This window comes from Nansenia antarctica, assembly GCF_963989245.1.
Source record: "Nansenia antarctica genome assembly, chromosome: 12".
In the NCBI taxonomy this organism is placed as follows: domain Eukaryota; kingdom Metazoa; phylum Chordata; class Actinopteri; order Argentiniformes; family Microstomatidae; genus Nansenia; species Nansenia antarctica.
The window spans coordinates 22,954,983-22,978,708 of NC_137682.1; the positions used below are offsets into that span (position 1 = coordinate 22,954,983).

The window sequence follows — 23,726 nt, forward strand, 5'->3', positions numbered from 1 at the left end:
CAAAATATTAAAACAGAGTGACGAAATGTAATCAAAACATTGAACATTTCTTTTTCCAGAATTGGAAAACAGTAGCCAAGCTACAGTTAGGTCCATTTGGACTCTTTGACAGAACTGTTGTTATTTTAGTTGTTTACCAAAACAAATTCAAGTTATAGTCATAGAATGAATATGGCCTTAAAGTGCAGACTGTCAAACACCCTCTTTAATTTGAGGGTATCCAGATCCAAGTTGGAGGAATGGTTTAGATGTTACAGCTCTTTAATACGTGGCACCCTCCTTTTCAAGGGACCAAAAGCAACTGGCCCAATGACGTGACGTGATGTCCAAACCCCTTTATGAAGTGAAAATAAGGAAAATGTTTATAAAAAAACATTTATTTAATCTATTAATCTCTGTTTATTAAATGATATGAAAATGTATTGAGGGTGTAGCATAGCCTAGTGTTTCTGACATGCTGGACATACCCTCACTGCCTTAAGGCCGATTTAAACTTCTGCGTAAAATCGACGGCGTAGCTTGCGTTGGCCCGCGTGGCCTTGCGTTGCCTACGGAGAGGGTTCACGCGCACATCTCCAAAAATGTAAGTACGCGTCAGTTTCTACGCAACCGTAAGCTCTGTGATTGGTCCGCTTGGTAGCACATGATTCCGACAAGATTCCGACTCTCTCGTCGGCCAAAATGCGGAAGCCATGACAGAAATGTCATTTACTTTTTCTGTAATTACTTATTAATAAAGATTTGAAAAATTATGATAACCATCGTATTATCTTAGTTTAATGTCATTTCAATGCATCATAGAACTTTTATTTACAACAAGCATAAAAAAAAATCGCTATTATGCCGCTTTGAGTAGAGCGCCCTATGGAAGAGTCAGGCACAACCCGGAGGCACCCTTTGCGGGTTAATAACTGTGGTTTACCGTGGGTTAGGATAACAATTCAAACGTGTCCGGATAGGGGAGAGGACAGGGAATCTGAAACAATTTGAATGGTGTCGATACGACACTCCTATCACGATCGACACAGCTAGGAGCAAGTTCCCGGGAAGAACTTGTCTCTCCCCCCGCTGTCAACGGGAGTTTCATCCACCAGGAAGCGGTGGTGCGCGCAGCAGCGGGGGGGACCCGTCACTTACGGACGAATATCTCCGCGTCACAATGGGTTAGAATTCCAAACTAAAATTCTCCATGACCAGAATAGCATGCTGAACACACTGAACTTTGAATGGAGTCTTAGTCATGTACCGTTAACGAGATAGAATAAGAAACGCATATTTTTCTATGCCGCTATGAGTACACCGACCAACACGACGCGGTCCGCGTAGAACGTAGAACTATAAACTTGGAGACCCCTTACGTAGGCTACGGCGTAGATGTGCGTAAATTCGACGCAGAAGCTTAAATCGGCCTTTACAAAGGTCAAGAGCTATTAGACTCTACTCACAACATGTCATACCGGATAACTGGCATGGTGGAATGTTAGAAATGAAATAAAATAAAACCTAAAACTAGAGATGCTCCGATCTGATCGGCGCCGATCGATATCGGCCGATATGCCCTTGATCGGTTTTGATCGGAGTTCTCAAAACGGCCGATCAAACACGGCCGATCAGTTTACATAGAGAAATGGCGTCGCCAGTCTGGCAATATTACACAGTGTCGGAAAGAGACAACAAATATGCAGTTTGTAATGTCTGCTCAAAAGAAATTCCTCGCGGAGGAACGCACGCAAGGACTTTCAATACCACGAATATCATACGGCATTTGCTGCGTTCGTCGATTCGCTCCGAGAGCGCACACTGGGCTCGACGTCATAAAGGGACCGAGTGCTTTGATTGGACGAGAGGCGTTCCACGAGTGCTGGTCAGAGTTCCAGCGCGACTTCACGAGCGTAGTGTAGGTAGTGTTCAGCGACGTCATGTGACCCCGCGAGCAGGAAGTCACTAAGCTAGGCTAAGGCCCATAGCAACAACAACTATTAGCGCGAGAGTTTTAGGTCTTCCTCTGTGCACCTTGCACAAGTGTAGATAGCGAGCGACTTTTCAGCATAGCAGGACATATTTTAGATGATAAGAGGAACAGGCTGAGTGCCAAAAACGCTGAGATGCTTGTATTTCTCAAGGCTAATCTGCCAGTGATGCTGCTTAATCAGAAGTAAGGTTTGAGTCTGAAATCTCCTTAGGTGCAATGTTTTGTTTTTTTGTTTTATTGATTATTGCCGACTTGCTGTCTTATCTCCTCCTAAATATGACTTGAAACTGACTGACTTGAAACCAGGGATGCGGGAAGGGGGGTGCTGAGGGTGCTGCAGCACCCCCTAGCGGCAGGCAGAAGGAGCTCCTCCTGCCTGAATATTTTTTTTTTTTAATATTATTCAAACAATAATTTAAAACAATATAATAACTATTGTTGCTTTTGGGAATAAAAATAAATGTGTTTTGTGTAATAAATGTAAAAATGTGTTTGTTAGTTTTAATGTTAGTGATCACATGGTCATATCTTGCTAGGGACTTGACATCCGAGTTAGCTAACTATCAGGTGCAGGTGCAACTTGGCGCAAAAACGAATCTCTGAGTTCTTTAGCAAAAATGCTAAATCAGCCAGAACAATTGAAGTGGAGTTGGAAGAAGATGCTGATGCAGGGGCAGGGCCTTCTTCCACTTTGCCCACAGACCACCACCAGGCTGTTACCCCATCCAGTGTAGCAGCAGGACCTAGCAGGTCTGAGGCTTACGTTAGCCCTAGCCAACACAGACCAGGGGTCCCGCCACCCCCACCCCCGTTTGACGAGCCGTGTCGACCAGACATACGTTTTCCTGGGAGGAAAATTGGAACAGAGACATTCGAGTTTCATTTCATTTAAAAAAAAAGCTGGTTTACCAGGTGGAAATGGTTGCATTATGTCACTGAAAGAGACCCTGTTCTTTGCTTTTCTTGCAGTAAAGCTATATAGAGAAGGGGTTAAGGCACCACGACAGAAAGACAAGTGCATTTACAGTAGGAGGCTTTTGTAAGTTTAGCCAACACGAGATGTCTGACATACATTCAGAATCGGTGAGATTGCTTGCTTCGCTTAACAACACTCCCATTAATGCTCTACTGTCGGACGTTGTTGAGAAAGAGCAACAGACGGCCAGAAACGTATTAGAACAGATCCATCCGATTCTTCGGCAGCGAAGGGCTTCCGTTAAGAGGCAATAACAATCGAGATGGAGTGCTGTCTGTAATAATGGTCAACATCATGTTTGTGGACATTGTGGGACACTGTGAGCTGAGTGGAAATTACTGTAAATTCCAACACATTGTTGGTAAAATATTTAACGTTACGTCTTTGTAGTGTGTGGGTGCGTGCGTGCTTAACTATTATTGCCCGTGCATTGGGGCCCGTCGTTATGCCACTGTGTGCGTGTGAGCGAACGAGCAATCAGCGAGAGGGAGGGAAGGAGGGAGAGAAATCGTTATAATTTTTTCCCTGGCAAATTTTTTCCCTGTAGCGTATATAGACAGCACCTCAGCACCCCCAGTCAAAATACCTTCCCGCGTGCCTGCTTGAAACAGTATTTTATATTTGGCTATAGCCTGTTTATGTTGCAGTTTAGTTTGGGTATGTTTATTGTTCCTCAGGAAAGCTACAGTATAAGCTCCAAGTTCTCTAAGAGCCCCTAGTTCCTCTCATTCGAGTGGAATGTTGCACATTTGATGTGACAGTGTACATTTTATTTATTATGATTTTTATTTTCACATTGTATTTGTTTTTCCTGAAGTAAGCTACAGGTGGTTGTGAATTCAATAAAACAGATGGTTGTCAATTCATGATACTTTCTCATCTCCTAATTTCATTTGAATACTTAATATACAATGTCAATGGTGTTAAGAATAATTAAAAACATAAATAATGCTACACAATAAATAGAATGCTTCAATTGCCATTTTCGACGCTGTGATCAGTGATATCGGATCGGCAGATCACTGATTCCAGTGATCGGTGATCGGCACCAAAAACCCTGATCGGAGCATCTCTACCTAAAACCTCTCTAACCCTAACCCAGTGTTTCCCCTACCATTGCCTTGGGAGGGCGGGCCGCCCCCCCAACGGGACCTCCCGCCCCCCCAAGAAAAATGTTCAATGTCAATTTGGTTCATGTGTTGTTGTTTTTTTTATATAATTATATTTTTCTCCCAGTTGTATATGGCCGAAATATGTTTCTTATGTGGTCGAAATATGTTTATTCTGTGTCATTTGCCTAATTTATGTGCACCCTCATTTAATATGTTTCTCCTCTGTGCATTTTGCTGCCACGCTTGTCCGCTTGTCTCCTCGTTTCACGAAGGGCGGGGCTCAGCTCCCTCCACACACACGCTCTGACGTGCTAATCTCAAACAAGCCATTCGTCTCTGCTGGAAGTGCAAATAAAGGCCAACAATCATAGTTTTAGTAATGGACGGACGTAGACCCCAAACCTCTGACAAGCAGGCTAACTTCCCGTGTTTATTAAACGCACCCAACCCGAATCTGGCGATATGGACGATTTTAGACGCTTTTTAGGGGTGCTTGAGTATCCCTAAATTTCATCTCAGCACGACCTAAAAGAGAATAATCATTATTATTATTATTATTATTTTCTGAAATCATTCTAGCCCAATTACAGATGATGTTACACACTCCGGTCCAGTAGCCTACATACACGCACCTCATTGGTTCGCAAGTAGTCTCGTGCTTCGCCCGGAGAATAATTGTTTAGCGCGGGAGTGTGTGTGTGAGAGAGAGACAGATGAAGGAAGTCAGCAGATGAAAGTAACCGTAGCAAATATAATTTCTGTATTTCTGACAGAAAACATTGGTTCAAATTGTTCATTATTATTGTGACTTAACTAGAAAGTGTCATATTATAGTTCCATGGTGACTAGAAAGTGGCTATAGTTCCATTGTGTGAATAGTGTTAACGAACTAGCAAGCTAGCTAGCTCAGAGGTGATTAGTAATAATAGATAGTAGTAGTAATAATACAATATGTTTTATTCTGCTAGAATTGGGCTTTATGGTAATAAAATACAATAAACAAGTGGATTGAAGCATTGGAACAAACCCTCACTCATTGGAAATGTCTGTTTTTCCATAGATGGACATAAGATTGTTTTTCAGGTGAGAGAGTCAAGTCAAAATGACATTATCTGACTGCATTGCCCACAGCAACCCAATATACAATTAGAATGATGTTATAAATTGATATGGATCAATGTATACCTCTTATTAGATTATACATATTCTGGTTGTTATGTTTGCCTTTCGGTGGACAGCAAAAGAGGGAGAGAGGAGGAGAGAGAGGGAGAGGAGGAGGAGAGAGAGCAGGATGGAGTCAGCACACCAAAGAGACAGCAAGAACCAGGTGAGAAAGTGGACATGTAGTCAAGACCACAAGTAGCCTTGAGAACCTATGGTTCTGGTGCAGCACCCTAGGCACCCCCCTTCATTACTTGTAATAGGATGTAATAAACGTTTGACACACATGGCAATAAAAAAACATGAATCTTGAATTAGCAAAACATTTTTGCTATTTAAACATGTCAGCATGTCATCACTGACAGATGACAGGTAGATAATGAAAGGTAGTGAAAAAACAGAAAAATTATGTTGCCAGACATGCAAACTTTTTAACCAGACCCTGTCATATATGTTTGTGTGTGATTGTCAGTGCAAAGAGGGAGAGAGGAGGATGGAGATGACACAGAGAGAGAGAGTGAGAGAGCAAGAGCAGGAAGAACCAGGTGAGAAAATGGACAGATAGTGAAGTCAAGATTGTTATTAGAGATGCTCCGATCTGATCGGCGCCGATCAATATCGGCCGATATGCCCTTGATCGGTTTTGATCGGAGTTCTCAAAATGGCCGATCAAACACGGCCGATCAGTTTACATAGAGAAATGGCGTCGCCAGTCTGGCAATATTACACAGTGTCGGAAAGAGACAACAAATATGCAGTTTGTAATGTCTGCTCAAAAGAAATACCGCGCGGAGGAACGCACGCAAGGTCTTTCAATACCACGAATATCATACGGCATTTGCTGCGTTCGTCGATTCGCTCCGAGAGCGCCGAAGCGCACACTGGGCTCGACGTCATAAAGGGACCGAGTGCTTTGATTGGACGAGAGGCGTTCCACGAGTGCTGGTCAGAGTTCCAGCGCGACTTCACGAGCGTAGTGTAGGTAGTGTTCAGCGACGTCATGTGACCCCGCGAGCAGGAAGTCACTAAGCTAGGCTAAGGCCCATAGCAACAACAACTATTAGCGCGAGAGTTTTAGGTCTTCCTCTGTGCACCATGCACAAGTGTAGATAGCGAGCGACTTTTCAGCATAGCAGGACATATTTTAGATGATAAGAGGAACAGGCTGAGTGCCAAAAACACTGAGATGCTTGTATTTCTCAAGGCTAATCTGCCAGTGATGCTGCTTAATCAGAAGTAAGGTTTGAGTCTGAAATCTCCTTAGGTGCAATGTTTTGTTTTTTTGTTTTATTGATTATTGCTGACTTGCTGTCTTATCTCCTCCTAAATATGACTTGAAACAGTATTTTATATTTGGCTATAGCCTGTTTATGTTGCCGTTTAGTTTGGGTATGTTTATTGTTCCTCAGGAAAGCTACAGTATAAGCTCCAAGTTCTCTAAGAGCCCCTAGTTCCTCTCATTCGAGTGGAATGTTGCACATTTGATGTGACAGTGTACATTTTATTTATTATGATTTTTATTTTCACATTTTATTTGTTTTTCCTGAAGTAAGCTACAGGTGGTTGTGAATTCAATAAAACAGATGGTTGTCAATTCATGATACTTTCTCATCTCCTATTTTTATTTGAATACTTAATATACAATGTCAATGGTGTTAAGAATAATTAAAAACATAAATAATGCTACACAATAAATAGAATGCTTCAATTGCCATTTTCGACGCTGTGATCGGGGATATCGGATCGGCAGATCACTGATTCCAGTGATCGGCACCAAAAACCCTGATCGGAGCATCTCTAATTGTTATAGTGTCAAAACAGTAAAAAAATACATTTAAAAAAAGTGATGGCTTTGTGGCTCAACAATAAAGTCTATAAATTATCATATTTGTTCTAGTCACATAATAGAATAGTTGAGTAACAACGTTAACCGTCCTACCAAACCCAGCACGGATACAGCTCTACGCGTCGACAAGCACAGGAAGACAGGCTTTGATCCAGCTTGGCTGTCAGAGCAGAAGTACTCCTGGCTCTACAAAACCGATATTGGTATGGTTAGGTGCAAAATAGATAAAAATGTGAAAACGTTTTATTACCATTATTGGCATAAACAGAATGAATGGGGAATTTTTCATTTTTGGTTTTAGGAATGTTCTGCAAACGGATATGTAGGCAACACAGGCAGGGGGTTGTGAGAGGAACCCAGACCCGGACTTTTATAGAGTCACCCTGCCAGTCCTACAGAAAGGACAAACTTGACAACCACATCTCATCTGACCCATCATAAATTAGCCTGTCAGCGCCAGTCAAGTTTGACAGCAGGTAAAAAATATATATTTTATTTATAATTTTATCATAAGTGTTACGGCTCCTTGATACTGTACTGATGATGCTTGCTTGCTTTCTTGTTTGTGGACTGGGTGGTCAACCTCTGCATTTTATTTCAGGCAACACAGTCCTGACCTCATTTGAGCCCACAGTTGTCCTGGAGCATGAGGCCGTGGTGGGGGCATTTAAGTGCTTATATTGGCTCATTAAGCATGAAATAGCCCACCACACTAACTATCCAGCCTTGCTGCAACTGGGTGAACTTTTGGGCTGCACCTACTTCGACAAGTTGAAAGTATGTATTTCGCAATGCAAGTAATGCATTTTGTTTTCTGTGTTTGTTGTTGGTCTTATCTGATCATTATAATTGACAATCAATTCAATGTTTTTATTTATTTATACATGTGTTTAAGAATTCATATGAATAAACGGTATTTAATTGTCCATGTATAGGCCTGCCCTACTTGTATGTAAAACCTTCCAACAATTTTTCAGATTGGCCAAACTACCAACTATAGATCGCATAGAATAGTTGACGAAATGCTGGAAATTCTAGCAGGGGTAATTGAAAAGCCAATATTAAGGGACATCGTACAATCACAAGCCATTGGCTTGGAAATTGATGAGAGTACAGATGTCTCTGTCTGTAAACAACTGGACATTCATCTGAGGTAAAGTCTATCAAAGTTTAACATTTCAACTAATAACATTTCAATATATTAGCTCTTGTGAAGTGCATTGGGTCACATTTTGTGAGAAATGCACTAAATAAAATTTGATTTGAATTTGATTTGATATGAGGGGGAGATGGAAATGTATAAAATGTTATTATGTTATTAGATACTTGGACAATGAGGGGAAGCTCTTCTGCCAATTCCTGGATCTCATATATCTGACCGATGGGAAAGCAGATTCAGTGGTGGCAGCAGTGAAACAGGTTATTACAATTAAGAACATCCCCACACACCTGATATTTGGACTAGGAACTGACGGCGCTGCAGTCATGACTGGTAGGTTAACTTGTTATTTTTGTTTTTTCTTTACATGGAATTAGTGGATTAAGAATTTATTTGTTGTTAAATTTGATTAACAAATGTATTCAATAGGGAAAAACAATGGGGTCGCAAAACAGCTGAAGGACGCATGGCCATGGCTCCTCAGTGTCCACTGTGCTGCGCATCGGCTAGCTCTAGCCTGCAAGGACGCTTCCGAAAATGTGCCGTACATGGCTACATTCAGAGACCACCTTGAACAGCTCCACCTGTACTTCAGAAACAGTTCAAACCGCTCTGCTTCCCTGAAGTCAGCAGCAGAGGTTCTTGGGGTGTGTGAGCTGAAAGTGAAGGTAAATATGTTACATTTTAAATAAATTGATATACCGTGTGTGAATATTTATGCCCATTTACTTGCATATTACATTCTTTCTTTTAACTTTGTTTATGTATCCAATCCTAATAAACAGCTTACATTGTTTTTATAAACTGTTTTATCTGTCATTGACTAGCAAGTGAAGGACACACGATGGCTCTCTCAGCATGAAGCCATAAAAAACGTGAGAAGAAACATCCCTGCTGTACTGGCAGCCTTGGCAGATGAGGTTGAGTCCCGGAAATGTCCGGGTGCTAAGGGATTGTACTCATTCCTAGCGACCTATCGCTTCATTGCCGCCCTCCACCTGCAAGCAGATGTTCTCCCTCACCTGGCACGCCTCTCTAAGTTATTTCAGAAGGAGGATGTGATGTTCCTGACAATCAAGGAGCAGGTAACTAATAACCCAAATCAGCTGCAATATTTTAACTACTTCATGCATTTTCTGCAAATATAGGGTACCACAATTTTGGTGTCAATTTGGTTCATTTCCCAGGTCTCTGTCACATTGGCCTTAATAAAAGGCATAATGGATGCTGGGGATCATCAGCCTGTCGGCTCACACTTGAACAAACTGAACCAAAGCCTTGAAGACCCTTTGGGGCTGGGTGCATTCAGCATCACTGCCGAACAGGAGAGAGGCAGAAGAGGACAGCCAGATGACACAGGGCCTGGGAACACACTGCAGTTCTGGCAAAGATTTCGATCACAAGTATGACTATGTAGCTTGGCTGCTTTAATTGATGTTACTTAAATGTAGTCACTGTGCAGTTTTATTTAGATTAATAGTTTACTGATATCTTTTTGTTTGAGCAGGTGATGGATCCGTATCTAATTGGCCTGATTGCCCATCTTGAGAGGCGTTTCAGTGAGGTGGGAGTCTTGGCTGCTTTTGGGATACTGGGTCCACAGGCAGCTACCCTCACCAACCAAAGTGCTCATGCACACCTGAGGACACTGGTGGAGAAGTTTTGTCCCACTGTCGATGTTGACACAGTCCTTGAAGAATGGACACCTTTCAAGGAACAAGTGGTCTCTAGTCCACTCAAGGTAACTTTATGTCTGACAAACATTTTCACATGACATTATCATGTGTTAATCATGTGAACCTTTTCAGAACAAGACTCAGCTGGCCATATTGTCAGCGCTGTCCTCAAAGTATGAAGAATTTGGGACCCTCATACCCACCATTAGCAAGCTGGCTGCCATTGCCCTGACGGTCCCAGCCAGCAGTGTAAACTGTGAAAGGGACTTCTCCACCATGAACAGGGTAAGAAATATCTCTCACATAATGGCATTTACTGTTTTAAGATATATTTTTAAGCCATCACATTTAAAATGAATGTATTTGCAGGTCAAGACAAACATCCGCAACAGGCTGCAGGGGGAACATCTTGCAGCCTGCATGCGGATATCTATAAATGGGCCAGAGGTCTCTGACTTCCCATACCAGGAGGCATTAGAAGTGTTCTTTCAGAAACCAAGAAAGATTCACTGCAGCAACAAAAGTTGCACACTATGTGGGTAAAGGAGGAATGAGAGACTGTAAAGATATTTGGAGTAGGGCGCTATATACGTCAGTCAATTTAGACAAGAAAAAAAGGGGTCATGCCAGCATTAATGTTTTGATTCAAAGGCATGATTTGCCAGATTCTCTAAGCATGATTGTTTTAATTTTGAGTTATTTAATGAAGTTGAATTTGGTTTTGGAATTTGAAATTATAATCAATATTCACAATTAATTAGTTGTGTTCTTATCCGTTGATAATCCAATGTGACAACTTGCCCGACATAGTGTAACAATGTAAATATGTAAATAATATGTATAAATATGTAATAAAAAAAACTAATGTGTAAAAAATGGCTTGACTTGTTGTAAATTGAGTCCTGTAACAGTTTTATTCAATCAGCAGAGATAACTTGTTCTGTTACTAATCTGTTACACTAATTGTGGGGGGGGGAGAAATTAACATTTCACAACGGGGGGGGGGGGGGAGAGAGAAATTAACATTTCACAACGGGGGGGGGGGGTAATCACCGCGACAAACAGCTATATTATATTTTAATATGATGACCGGAATTTCTCACGTTTGTCCGGTAAATTGAAATCTTCCCGGACACGTTGACCGGCACAAATTTTTTCTAACGGAAACCCTGCTTCTGCTAATGTAACATTTCAAAACTAACTGGTCAAATTAACACATTTGATTAGCAGGTGGCTACCTTGTCGATTCACTTAAAAACACAGAATGCCAGGCAAGAATTTTAACGAATATGACAAGGACCTCATTTTATCACCTTGGAAATATTGTTAGGTAAAACTTTTCCTTTCCAATATTCCTTTTCATTGATACTGAAAGACTAATGCATGCTTTACTGGCAGGTTTGACAATTGTAAAGCTCTCCTGTCTGGTCTGGTCTTCCAAAAAAAGTGATTTTAAAAGTTATAGTCAACTCCAACTAATTCAAAATTCTGCAGCATGTGTCTTCACAATGACCAGAAGGGCGGCTCACACACAGGACTTGAGAATGTCTGAAACTATGGAAGTTTTGAAATAAGACCTTTAAACACTGACTTTACCACACAGCTTTATGTGCGTGATGCTCTCATATTTTACTTTGTTTTCCAGTGTTTTCTTATTTCTCTGTGATGTTAGTGTAGTAGCGCAGCCCTAGGCTATATAGCATCTATTTTATCACTGTCTGCTTTACACATGTCTGGACATGCACTATATGACTGTGTGCATGCCGGTATATGTCTTGGTACATATACTGTGTTTTTGAATGGAGTTATAATATAATGACTGACAATTACACTTTGACAAAGATGACAGTAAGCCACACAGTCCTATTGGGGCTGAAGTGGGCTTGCTTGCTGTTGATATCTGAGCTCAAACAGAATGGGGGAGGGGGGTCTGACTGGCTTATTATAACCCATCATATAGGATGGATAGGGGCATTCTGAATGGTTGGGGGTCTGTGGTGGTTTAAATGAAACTTTAATCGACTCAAAAACTGCTTAGCTGGTGGGATGGACTCACACTCATGGACGCACATTTGCCATGTCTCTCCTGTGATGTTTTTAGCTCTTTTGCTCTGAGATTGTAATTTAATGTAACTTATCGCTCTCTAAATGCTGCTGTTAGACACAAGCTTTTAGACATAAGCTCCAAGAGCTTGTTCGATCGTCTCGTTAAGAGAGGTCAGGGGATATTTTTTTACAGCTCACTTTTCTGGCCCCCTGGTGAAACTTCTGGAATATGTAGGGGTGGGACCCGCATCCCTTGTTCTCTGTAAAGCGCATTGTGTTGCCTCTGGGTATGAAATGTGCTATACAAATAAAGCTTAGATTGATTGATTGATCTCTTTTAGTAAAGAAACTGCAGCTTCCTGCCTACGGTCCTTTAGAGATGGCACATGCTTACAATGCTTAAGATAATATTTTGCTTTTGGTATTATTGATAATGTTCATGCAAGGTTAAAAATGTCAGTAGGCCTAGTAGTAGCCTGCGTCTTATTCATTGCTGTAGCTTCAAGACTCCCCCCTTGAGTGTTAATCAGCCCCAGTCCCCAGACAGAGGAGCCTTGCTGGCGAAACCAACAAAAACGTTGTGTTGTGGATGCTATTATTTTAGCAATTTATTCTAAGTGTTGGTTAGCTAGCTAGCTATACACTCGTTGGAGGGCTTTGAACAATTTTAGGTTAAAGAAGACGCTTGAACTAACGTTAGCTAGACTAGCTAAGGCTCACGTAGTCAATGGAGTTTAACATGGTCAGTTATGCTTAGCTAGCACGCTAATGCGTTAGCATAGGCTAACGAGAGAATAAATATCTGATTTGTGTTTCAAGTACATGGTGGACATTAGGAGTACGCTACAGTGACATATTACGTGGTTGATTGAAACGGTAATGTTTAAAATAGCCACGCAGTCCGGGAAAATGTATGCCGTTTCCATAGGGATGCAGCCTGCGGGGCGGGGCTGCGAGTCGAGCCCGCTGGGGGCGTGGCGGAGGGGCGAGGTCTACCCCAACTCGGATGGGAATCGTTAGGACGCGTCCGGATAGGGGAGAGGACAGGGAATCTGAAACAATTTGAATGGTGTCGATACGACACTCCTATCACGATCGACACAGCTAGGAGCGAATTCCCGGGAAGAACTTGTCTCTCCCCCCGCTGTCAACGGGAGTTTCATCCACCAGGAAGCGGTGGTGCGCGCAGCAGCGGGGGGGACCCGTCACTTACGGCCGAATATCATCGCGTCGCAATGGGTTAGAATTCCAAACTAAAATTCTCCATGACCAGAATAGCATGCTGAACACACTGAACTTTGAATGGAGTCTTAGTCATGTACCGTTAACGAGATAGAATAAGAAAAGCATATTTTTCTATGCCGCTATGAGTACACCGACTACGCGGTCCGCGTAGAACGTAGAACTATAAACTTGGAGACCCCTTACGTAGGCTACGGCGTAGACGTGCGTAAATTCCACGCAGAAGCTTAAAACGGCCTTTACAAAGGTCAAGAGCTATTAGACTCTTTACTCACAACATGTCATACCGGATAACTGGCATGGTGGAATGTTAGAAATGAAATAAAACCTAAAACCTCTCTAACCCTAACCCATATATTTAAATATAACAAACAATATGACGTCATAATAATATGATTGTTATGCTCTGAAGCATTCTGTCCTAAACTGGAAGTCAGCCAATGTCATCCGGGATAACAAGCAGTCTGGAGCAATTTGATGACATATTATCAGACAGGACGTTACACAATGATGACATGTTCGCCTTGCGAATCAAGACAAACCAGGTTCACTTTATTTCCTTTATGGTGTTGTTACCTTGTTAACTTGTTTGGAACAGATCACGAGTACAACCTCTGAGTTCTCAGACTATTTATCAAACAAAGGAACAGTTACAAGAGCAGGTGTTGCTGGTGGTGAGGGGCTGGCTGAGGTGAGGAGAGCCTCACCCCCTGGCTCCACTCCCCTGTTTGTAAACAATGATGTGTAAATACAGTTTCAAATAATATCCCATCACCTTTACTGTAGAAAAGCCCAAGGTGCGAAAACTAGGATGATCCACATGATGTCATTAGGTTATAGGTCACATGATGTCATTTCAGGCTATAGGTCACATGATGTCACTTCAGGTTATAGGTCAGGGGGTAGGGCTCAGAACACAAGAAGCCATTTTGAGATGACCACATGGCTTTAACAAAGGGTCGTAAACCCTACCCTCCCCTCCCCTAGCCGCCATAGTCAGGAGGGTCCTTATAGCAAAAGGCAAACTATAGAGTTTATACGGTTTATGTGTGCATGTGTGCCAAAATCTACTACAATGGCGCTACGTGTGGACACGGGATTTCTAGACGTTATTTGCGTTGATGGCCTTCCATAGTGGAGAAGCGCCATCAGTACCTCTGTGTGCTCGTCCAGACCAGGCGAGGCGACACGGACATAAACTGATAACAAGTTCCGCCAACATTATATAGTGTTATATATATATAACAACATTGAATAGTGTTATATATAGAGGCTATTCTGTCACTATACAATGTTGTTATCTATATATAACACTATTCAATGTTGTTATATATATATATAACACTATATAATGTTGTATTTCCGAAATAGCCTAGTAGGCCAAATGTTTTCACAATGGAGAGGTTGTGCCAGGGGTGGGAAAGGAAAAACTAAAAATATTCCAAATTATTATGGGTATTGTTATAAAAGTATTATGCAGTGTTTCCTGTGGAAGAAGAGGTTTGCCTGCCTCTGGTTCCAGTATAGGCTACTACTCCGCTACTGCATCTCAAAGCTCACAGTATCGTGAGTGAGTCAGTTACCTCAGTCAGGCTCTCTCTCAGCGCGCGTTATCGTGGTAACGAGAAACTCGCGCGGAAATTATGAGATGTGTGATATGATGCGTGAGACTTGAGAGCCCTGCAATACTCTTGCATCCATTACACAATGAACTGAGAACCTAAAGATCGTAGACTGTACTGATACTGCAAACAGTCATCTTCAACCTACATAGCATCCCAACGCTTCCACAGCATTTAGTCAACATTTAGTTCAATTTCATTCATTTCTATGGATGTTTAATGACTGTTAAAGATCTTGCTCATTCATGGTGGTCTGGAAAAAGAAAACACAAAAGGAACCGTTTCCCAACCTTCAGCCAACAATTCTGTTCATTACTGACAGAGAGAGAGAGAGAGAGAGAGAGAGAGAGAGAGAGAGAGAGAGAGAGAGAGAGAGAGAGAGAGAAGGGTTGACACAGATGGACAAGAGCGAGAAGGGGGAAAAGATATAGAAGAGAGAGAGTGTGAGAGAGAGAAAAGGAAGAAAGGGGAGATAGAAAATAAGGTGATAGAGAGATAAGAGTATGAGAGAGTGAGAGAGAGAGAGAAAGGGTTGGGTTTTTGTATTGCATATTTCACACACAGGAACATATAACCCTCTAGGTTCCACCAACAGCACCGCTGGCTACATCCGGGTCAGGAGCTGCCCTTTGACCTCTGCGTAGGAGCAGCAGATTAAAACTCGGTGGCTCGCGTGGGGAACAGTCTTTTGGCGCCATACGTTGTTGTGAATTAATATTGACGTGTAAAAGTCTAGGGCGCGAATATAAGACGATGCAACTTTTTCAGACTTTTTTCCGGGGGAAAAACCCTGTCTTATATTCGGGTCAATACGGTAAGTGTACATCACCGTCCACTCAACTACACTGGCTATGAGAAGGCTGAGACCTGATGTTGTAGTGATGGTGCTACGTGGCTCCTCTGTTCTTTGCCAGTATATGTAACATGCTGTTGGAGAACCCGGCGTACCCGCTGAAGGAGAGCGCAGCGGCCGCGCAGAACAGCATCCTCCTGCAGACCAACGACACACAGACACAGGTGTGTGTGTCTGGGAGGGAGGGAGAACCACTGTTTTTTTCTGCATTCACCTGAGGGCAGTAGTTTCAGAGACTTTGATTCTCCTGTGTCTGTGTCTGTGTGTGTGTGTGTCTGTGTCTGTGTGTGTGTGTGTGTGTGCGCACCCCCCCCCCAGGTGAGTGAGGACCTGTTTGACTACAGCAGGCTAGAGCAGGTGGGCCCAGAGAGTGTGGTGCAGGCAGCTGACCTGCTGACGTGTCGTCCCTGGAGGTGGAGGGGACGGCGTGGGGGTCCCCGGGGGGCTGTTGGGGGCGGGGCTGTAACGAGACCTCTCGCAGCTCTCACCTACACACACACACACACACACTTCTCTGCTTACAAACATTGAACACTACTCTCAGCTAAAATCATCATCATCATCATCATCATCACCACCATCACTATCACCCCCCCCTCTCTCTCTCTCTGTGTAGAATGCTGTGTTACCCTGACCTCATGTTCTAAATAGCATGTATGTGCAATGTGTTGTTTGCACTGCTGAATGCGAGTGTTCAACAGTGTTCTGAATTCAAATCTGGACCTTGTCAGCAAGTAATGTGTTGACACAGTGTTCACACAGTAAAGAAGAAAGACTACAAGTTGTGAACGAGTTCAAATATCTTGGGGTGCTGTTAGATTCCAACCTCACTTTTAAGGCACATATCAAAAAGGTCTGTAAAATTGTCAAGTTCAATCTGTCCAACTTCCGCTTTATAAGGGACTACATGTCAACAGAGGCAGCTACCATGTATGTCCACGCCATGATCTTCACACACATCAACTACTGCATAACAAGCTGGTCACAAGTAAATCCCACAACCTGCAAAGCACTCGAGTCACTATACAAACAAACAATCAAAACACTAGACAAGAAGCCAAGACACTTTCACCACTGCACAATACTGAAGAAACACAACATTCTAAGCTGGGACAATCTGAAAACCTACACAAACCTCTGCCTTGTCTATAAAACTATCCACAATTTAGCCCCACCATCACTTAACACCTTCATCTCACGACCAGGAAGTACAGCACGCACCACAAGGGGTGTCACCAGAGGGGACTGCACCATCCCATTTAGGAGGAGTGCCTTTAGTCAGTCTGCCTGGTCAGTTAGAGGGGCACGTGGAATGGAACCTGATTCCAGGGCACCTTAAAGAATTAGGCACCTTTAAATCATTTAGAAAGCACCTAAAACAGTGGATGATCAACACACACACCTGCCAACATTGAAATGTCCTGTCCTATACCTGGATGTCATGTGTACCGCCTAACATGTCTTACCTGTACAGTCTGTGTGCTTGTTTTTAGTCTGCTTACCGTGCGTATATGTTGCTTGCTTTTAGTCTGCTTACCGAATATGTACCCTCCCTTTAACCGCCTATGATTAATGTACCCTCCTTTTAACCGCCTAAGATTAATGTATGCTCTTTTAACCCCCTATGTTATGCCCTTAAGCTAAATGCTTGTCCTGTCTACTTTTTTGTGCCTAGGTCTACCTATATTTTATCTTTTAAATGTACTTTTTTCCTCCAGGGAGCCGTATACAACATCATGGCATAGGGACTGCGGATGAAAACTAGCTTTCGGGCTAACTCTGGCGTATTTACAATTTATTTTTGTTTTATTAATATGCACTGTCCCTTGAATAAATAAATGAATCTGAAGTAAGATATTAACGAGTATTGGTGTACACTAGGTCGTCTGATAAGAAGTTAACTTACTGCGGGATTGAGTTATTGTTGTATCTAGGACTGCGTGCGTGCAATTTAAAAGTGAACCCAAATAGCTAACTAACTTAGGCTTTGATAATGTGGTCACATGAGGCGAACGTTAGGCGGGTAACTGATTTCACCTGCTGTGTTTAACTACTTTTCAACCACGCAGATTGTCTACTTTCAAGCTGTCGATCCTGGATAAAGCTAGCTAGGTAAGAAAACAACCCAGACCGAGCTCAGTGACTTGGGGCTGTTCCATCAACGTCGCTAAAGGAAAATCCAGGCTTATTTTTGTATGGATCTCGTGAAACTTCTCAAAAATAACCCTGGAGTTTCCTTTAGTGACGTTGATGGGAACCCCCCACCAGCTGGCTGGCTTATCACTCGCCCCACACGACAACAACACAACTCAAAACAGACAGAGGTAGTAGCTAAAAGAAAAGATAATTGCGATGCAAAAACACGACCGAACAAACATGTCAGCAAATCTTCTAAATGTAGAAAACACACAGCCTGAGCACGGTGAGGGTGGAAGGACGTTTACCTGGATGTGTTCACTGGCAGCGTAGTACACGTTGGCTGTCCATGTTTGTTCCACTTTTAAGTCTTAACCCGTCGGTGGTCTGGCCAGCCCTGTCCTACCCCGTGCTAGGCTAATGCTAACCTAAATTGTGCTAACTGACTTTCCTGAGGTAAACAACAACAAGTCATTGACTATATCCCCCTATATCCTATTCTCTCTGCTTCGACATGACATAGCTCATACGAAAAGAACTCCAACCTTTGGCATGAAAGATTGGGGAACTCTTACCACATGAAACCGTTTCTTGTCCGATTGAGAACAACCGGATATCGAAACAAATGGTCAAAACAAGAACGGCTGGTTGCGTCACGACGTCACGACGTAAGGACGGTGGTGTTGGGTGATGTAGTTCTGGAGTTCTGTGAGTTCTGACACAGACAGAATTGTTGTTATTTTAGCTTTTTACCAAATATCCGTGGCTGCGGTCGTCCATTTACGTTGCAATTTAATACCCAGCCATCACCTTGTCTTGAGATGTCTTAAGATGTCTTAATTAACCAAAATATTTGTCTGTCAAGATGTCTTAAGTCGTCTTAACCCTCCGGTTGTGTTCATGTTTGCCCCCCCATCCTTGGTGTTCCCGGTCTAATTAGACCGGTCTGATTAACTGCTTCATATCTTAAAAACTACATGGTCAAATTTGCTAAATTTGGTACCTGGTGAAAGCTGAGACCTGTGAGATGTTAAAAAAAATGAACATAGATATGACCAAATTACTGTAATGTGACTAAATACACAGTAGAAATTGAATATTTCATTTCCGTTTTTGAGCATTTCAAATAAGAAGGCCAGTTACACCCTGAAACTCTATCTCTGCCAAACAACACATTGGATCAGTTCTTCAACATCTCAAGGACCCCAATTGAAATAAGCCAGTGGCTTTCTTGGGTTTTTATCCTGTTAGTTGACCATGTATGTAATATGTACTTTCATGTACCTACTTCTGCAAATCTTCTAATAAAGTTTTCAATCAATCAATCAAATCTCAACATATACTGTGCAAAATTTGATGAGACATAAACAATGTAGACTATTGGTTAACCTGAATAACTGCAATATAGAAAGAATAGACACTGAAAATGTATTCCAAAATGAACATTTATTGTAAAACAAATTCACAGAACATCAGAATGAATAGTCGTGTGTGTGTGTGTGTGTGTGTTTGCTTGCAGAAGCAAGAAAGCCAGGACATATACTATACCATTGCCCAATCATAGCTGTTACTGTAGTGTTGCATGTGCATATAATTCTATTTTGATGATTGGGTTGAGAGAGGAGGTACACCACAAGAACGGTGGTCAGGGTCAAGGTCTCTCTGCCTGTGTGTGTGTGTTCACCCACAGGAGTGGCATTTTGCAATCAGGTCAGAGTGTGCCTTGCAAACGTAGGCATCACATTTGTAGCATGTAAGGCTTGTTTTATTGTCTCTAGGGGCACAGAGCTTGCATCTTTGCCTTTTCCGCCCCTGTCCTTGCTGGGGGGCAGCGGCTGGGGCAGCGGCTGGGGCTTGCTGACTCCTAACCAGACTGGCAGAGGCTGGTGTGCGGGGAAGGTGCTGGCGCCTTTGAGTTAGAGGAGTAACTAATGCTTTCCCGAGCTCTGCCAGGAAGAGTCTCCTCTTGAAACTCTTCCCCCGATTCCACACTGGGTCGATCGCCATCCATACCACATATGCGTTACACGCAGACACATCCAGGATGTTGTGGAACACTGCCACTGGCCAACGGGCTGTCATTCGCTGGCAGGTGTACATGCCAGTAAGCTGCAATGAAAGAAAAAATAAATAAGAGGTTGGAAATAATATTGAATCTGTCGTACACAAAAATGCATTGTTTCACACGAATAAAAGTAAAATAAAATGCATGATAGATGAAAATATACATTACCTTATCAAGGCAGTCCACACCTCCTTTGTTGCTGTTGTAGTCCAGGATGATCTGGGGCTTCCTGTCCTCTGTGGTGCTGACAGCAGCGTCTTTGTGTACCGTGCTCATCAGGATGACATTTTTATTCTTCTTGGGAACATAGGACACAAGACAGTGTGTGGCAGTGAAAGCAAATTTTGATGAGAGTATCTCTCTCCCTCTGGTTGACACCAGCGCAGGGGGAAGTTCAGGCTTGTTCTTCCTCACTGTCCCCACCATGGTGAGCTTGCGTTTCAACAGCTCCTGACCAAGCGCATATGAGGTGAAAAAGTTATCACATGTGATATTATGCCCCTTGAGACCGGCTGTCATGTCCAGCACAACACGCATGCTCTGGTTTTTTTCTGGCCTTCCATCAACAGGTTTTCCTGTGTAGACCTGCATATTCCAGGCATAGCTGCTCCTGGCATCACATGCTGCCCAGATCTTGATTCCATACATACCCAGCCATCACCTTGTCTTGAGACATCTTAAGACACATTTGTCAAGACGTCTTGAGACACGTCTTAAGACGTGCCTTTAGACATGGGTCTTAAGATGTCTTGGAAATATGAAGATGTCTTGGCTTGAGATGTCTTGGAAATATGAAGATGTCTTAGCTTAAGATGTCTTGAGATGTCTTGGAAATATGAAGATGTCTTAACTTAAGATGTCTTGAGATGTCTTGGAAATATGAAGAACACAATGAATGTCATAGTATTGTCTCAGCATTTTATTATTTAAAAAACAACATACACAAATACATAATCATACTGTGGATTACTAATTGATAAAGACATTTACAGGAAATTGCAGGAACTATTATAAATAGGAACAAAATGATTATGTGTACAACATTATTATATGAACAAAATGATTATATGTACAAAACCTTTTGTAGGTAGGACACTATTGGACCTCGGCCCAAATCTAGTACTGAACCTGACCCCCCATGCTAAACCATTTGGAAGTACAGTATACTAGGACTCCAATTCAGACACACTGGGGGGCTGTCACAAATCTACTAACTCTAATTATTTAAAATACAAATAAATAAATAAACAAGAATGTGTTGTGTAACAACTCCCCCAAGATTCCCCTCCACCACAGAGAGACTAAACTGTCCTTCTGAAAGAGACTACACTGACATCCTCCATCCCAGACAGACTACAATGACCACCATCACAGTGTGACATGGGAGAGTTACTCCATATGAGAGTGGAGAAACCTATTCTTCAGGTAGCATGTGTTCCTGATGTTGTGGACTACTCTTTTATCAACAATTTCACAGTATTGGCCATTGGTGGCAGTTGACTTCATACCTATCCCAACAAGTTGGCGTGGTTCCCAAAAACATTTATGATGTAGGAACAGGAGGGTGTCAGTGATGGCTGAGGGTGGGAAGAGAAGCTTTGCTCCCTCCTTGTACTCTTCACAGCCTGTCAGGGGATCTTCTTTGTGGAGTGGCAGGAACACGGTCCCTTCAAACAGGAGCTGTGGATTCTCTGAAAATAAAAGACATCAAGTATTAAGGTAGGCTATAGATTCCCATCAATATTTTTTATACAAGGTCTTTCAGTAAGACTATTTTACCTGACATGGTAGCCCATATGCCTGTGATTTTCACCGGTTGCCTGTGGTTCCTGTCCTCACCAAGTAGGGTTGGGTTGAGTTGGGTTGGGGTTGTCTCCACAAATGACCCAACTCTGATAATCTTTATATCAAATCTGAGAATGAAATTCAGTATGCTAATTATAAAAGGGGTATGCTATTGATAATAGCATATCATTTAGATTGTTTTTAATTTATTATTTTAGATAATTCATTATTTTAAAATATTATTTTCTTTAGATAAACAACTAAAATAAAACATCTAAATTAGATGCTATTGATACTGCATAGAAACACATTGATATAATATACTTGTATGTTTCAGGGGACAATGTTGCACTCTGATATTGAGTGTGTCTCTGTGCTGCTTGCCCAGCAAGAGGGTTGTCAATATTTTGGATGACAGGCTTTCCCCTTTTCCAAACCTAGGAAATAAAACAGCATGCATATGATTCAAAGAATGCTCTCTTACAAGAAGTTAATACTGACTTATTTGATAATTAATTGTATTAAATATTGTATTGAAATAATTAATACATTTATGATCAACCCCACCCTACCATACCTTTGGTCCGAGGAAGACCTGTTCCTGTGTCAGGATTCTATTCTCCATCCTCTCCATTAGATCAGGTTGCCGCATATTTTTTGACACCTGTAGTTTTGACAGCTCTGGCAACACCTCGTTTCCATGCTGCCTTAAGCCTGTTTTGGAACGAGTTATATTTTGGTACCAACATTCTAGATATCTTTGGTATAACTGACATGCAGGAAATAATACTGTACATGATAAATACAGATAATACAGTTACTTAAGTAAATAAACACATTTTGAAGTAGATGTTCCTACCAAGCCCTCGTCTTTGCCGAAGATCAGTGGCCGATACTAATGTGACCGAACCAGATGCTCTGTATACAGGGGCATAGCCTGGCAGCCCGTGTACAGGTGTATTGTCTGCCACATGATTGGGTGCTGACAATGTGGTGATGGAATCCAAGACTGCAATCCTCTTGACCATGGTCTTCTCCATACTAACACCATTCTTGTGAGCGATGACTGAAGTACAACATTCATATAAAACAATTAGCTTTAAGCACCTATATGGCCTTGCAAATTAAATACTGTATGTGTAGTTACATTTACCCATGTCCTTGACCCTGTGGTGGTATCGTTCAAAGCGGTTGCAGTCTCCAATCATGGGGTGGCCCAGCACATCTGTTTGCTCTCCAGTGTGATACCCACAATGAATGTTGACACGGTTTGCAACATCTGCTTTCCATATCTTAGAAAATATGACACCAAAATGTACTTACTTCTGCTAAATGGTGTTAATATGAGTTAATATGAATTAATATCTAATCAAACCACACTGTTTGATGCAAAATCCTGTAAGAAAAATAATATATATATAATAATGATATCAATAATAACTCACCCTCTCGAAAAGTTTGTGGTGGTCACATATCTCGACCTGGAGTTGCCTTGCTTCGTCATCCGTCAAACTAGCTGATCGGATCAAAGCCAAGTATCCACTCAGCAAGATGTTGGCTTTAGTCACTAGTCGGCAGGTGTTGCGGCCAATGTATTCAACAGAGGCTGCTGTAAATGCCTCAGGGCAACACATGACATCTCTGGCTATGATGGGCCACATCTGAATGAGATGGAGTACCTCACAGCCAGTGGCACATGCCAAGTGATGAACATCTGGGAGCTGAAAGTATAATGTGGTGTGTAATGCAATTTCATTCAGAGCTGTTCACACTTCTCACAGGACATGGACTTTGATGACAAAAATGTACTATTTAGTGATCTTAAAACAGTTGCTTGTTATATTAAGTGTGTTCTTCACTTCAACTTCCGTAATATGGAGAAAAAAACCAACAAATTCTAGCGCAATTCAGGATTTGCAGAGAAGAGGACCAAATCACCAATGGGTGTCACATATAACAAACAGGCAGACTTTTTGAGAGAAAGCTAGTTCCCATTGACTTTGGTTGTTCTTTACTGAAGTCAATGGGGACTAGCTTTCACTCAAGTAGTGCTGGCAACCTCCCTGTGTGTTATA

The 23,726-nt window shown here is 42.1% G+C and overlaps 1 pseudogene across 1 annotated transcript in view; it reads right to left on the reverse strand.

The window, feature by feature from the left end:
• LOC308168667 (tRNA (carboxymethyluridine(34)-5-O)-methyltransferase alkbh8-like) overlaps window positions 1-23,726 on the reverse strand; it is a 257,081-nt pseudogene that overhangs the window by 119,192 nt on the left and 114,163 nt on the right. The window lies entirely within an intron of this gene.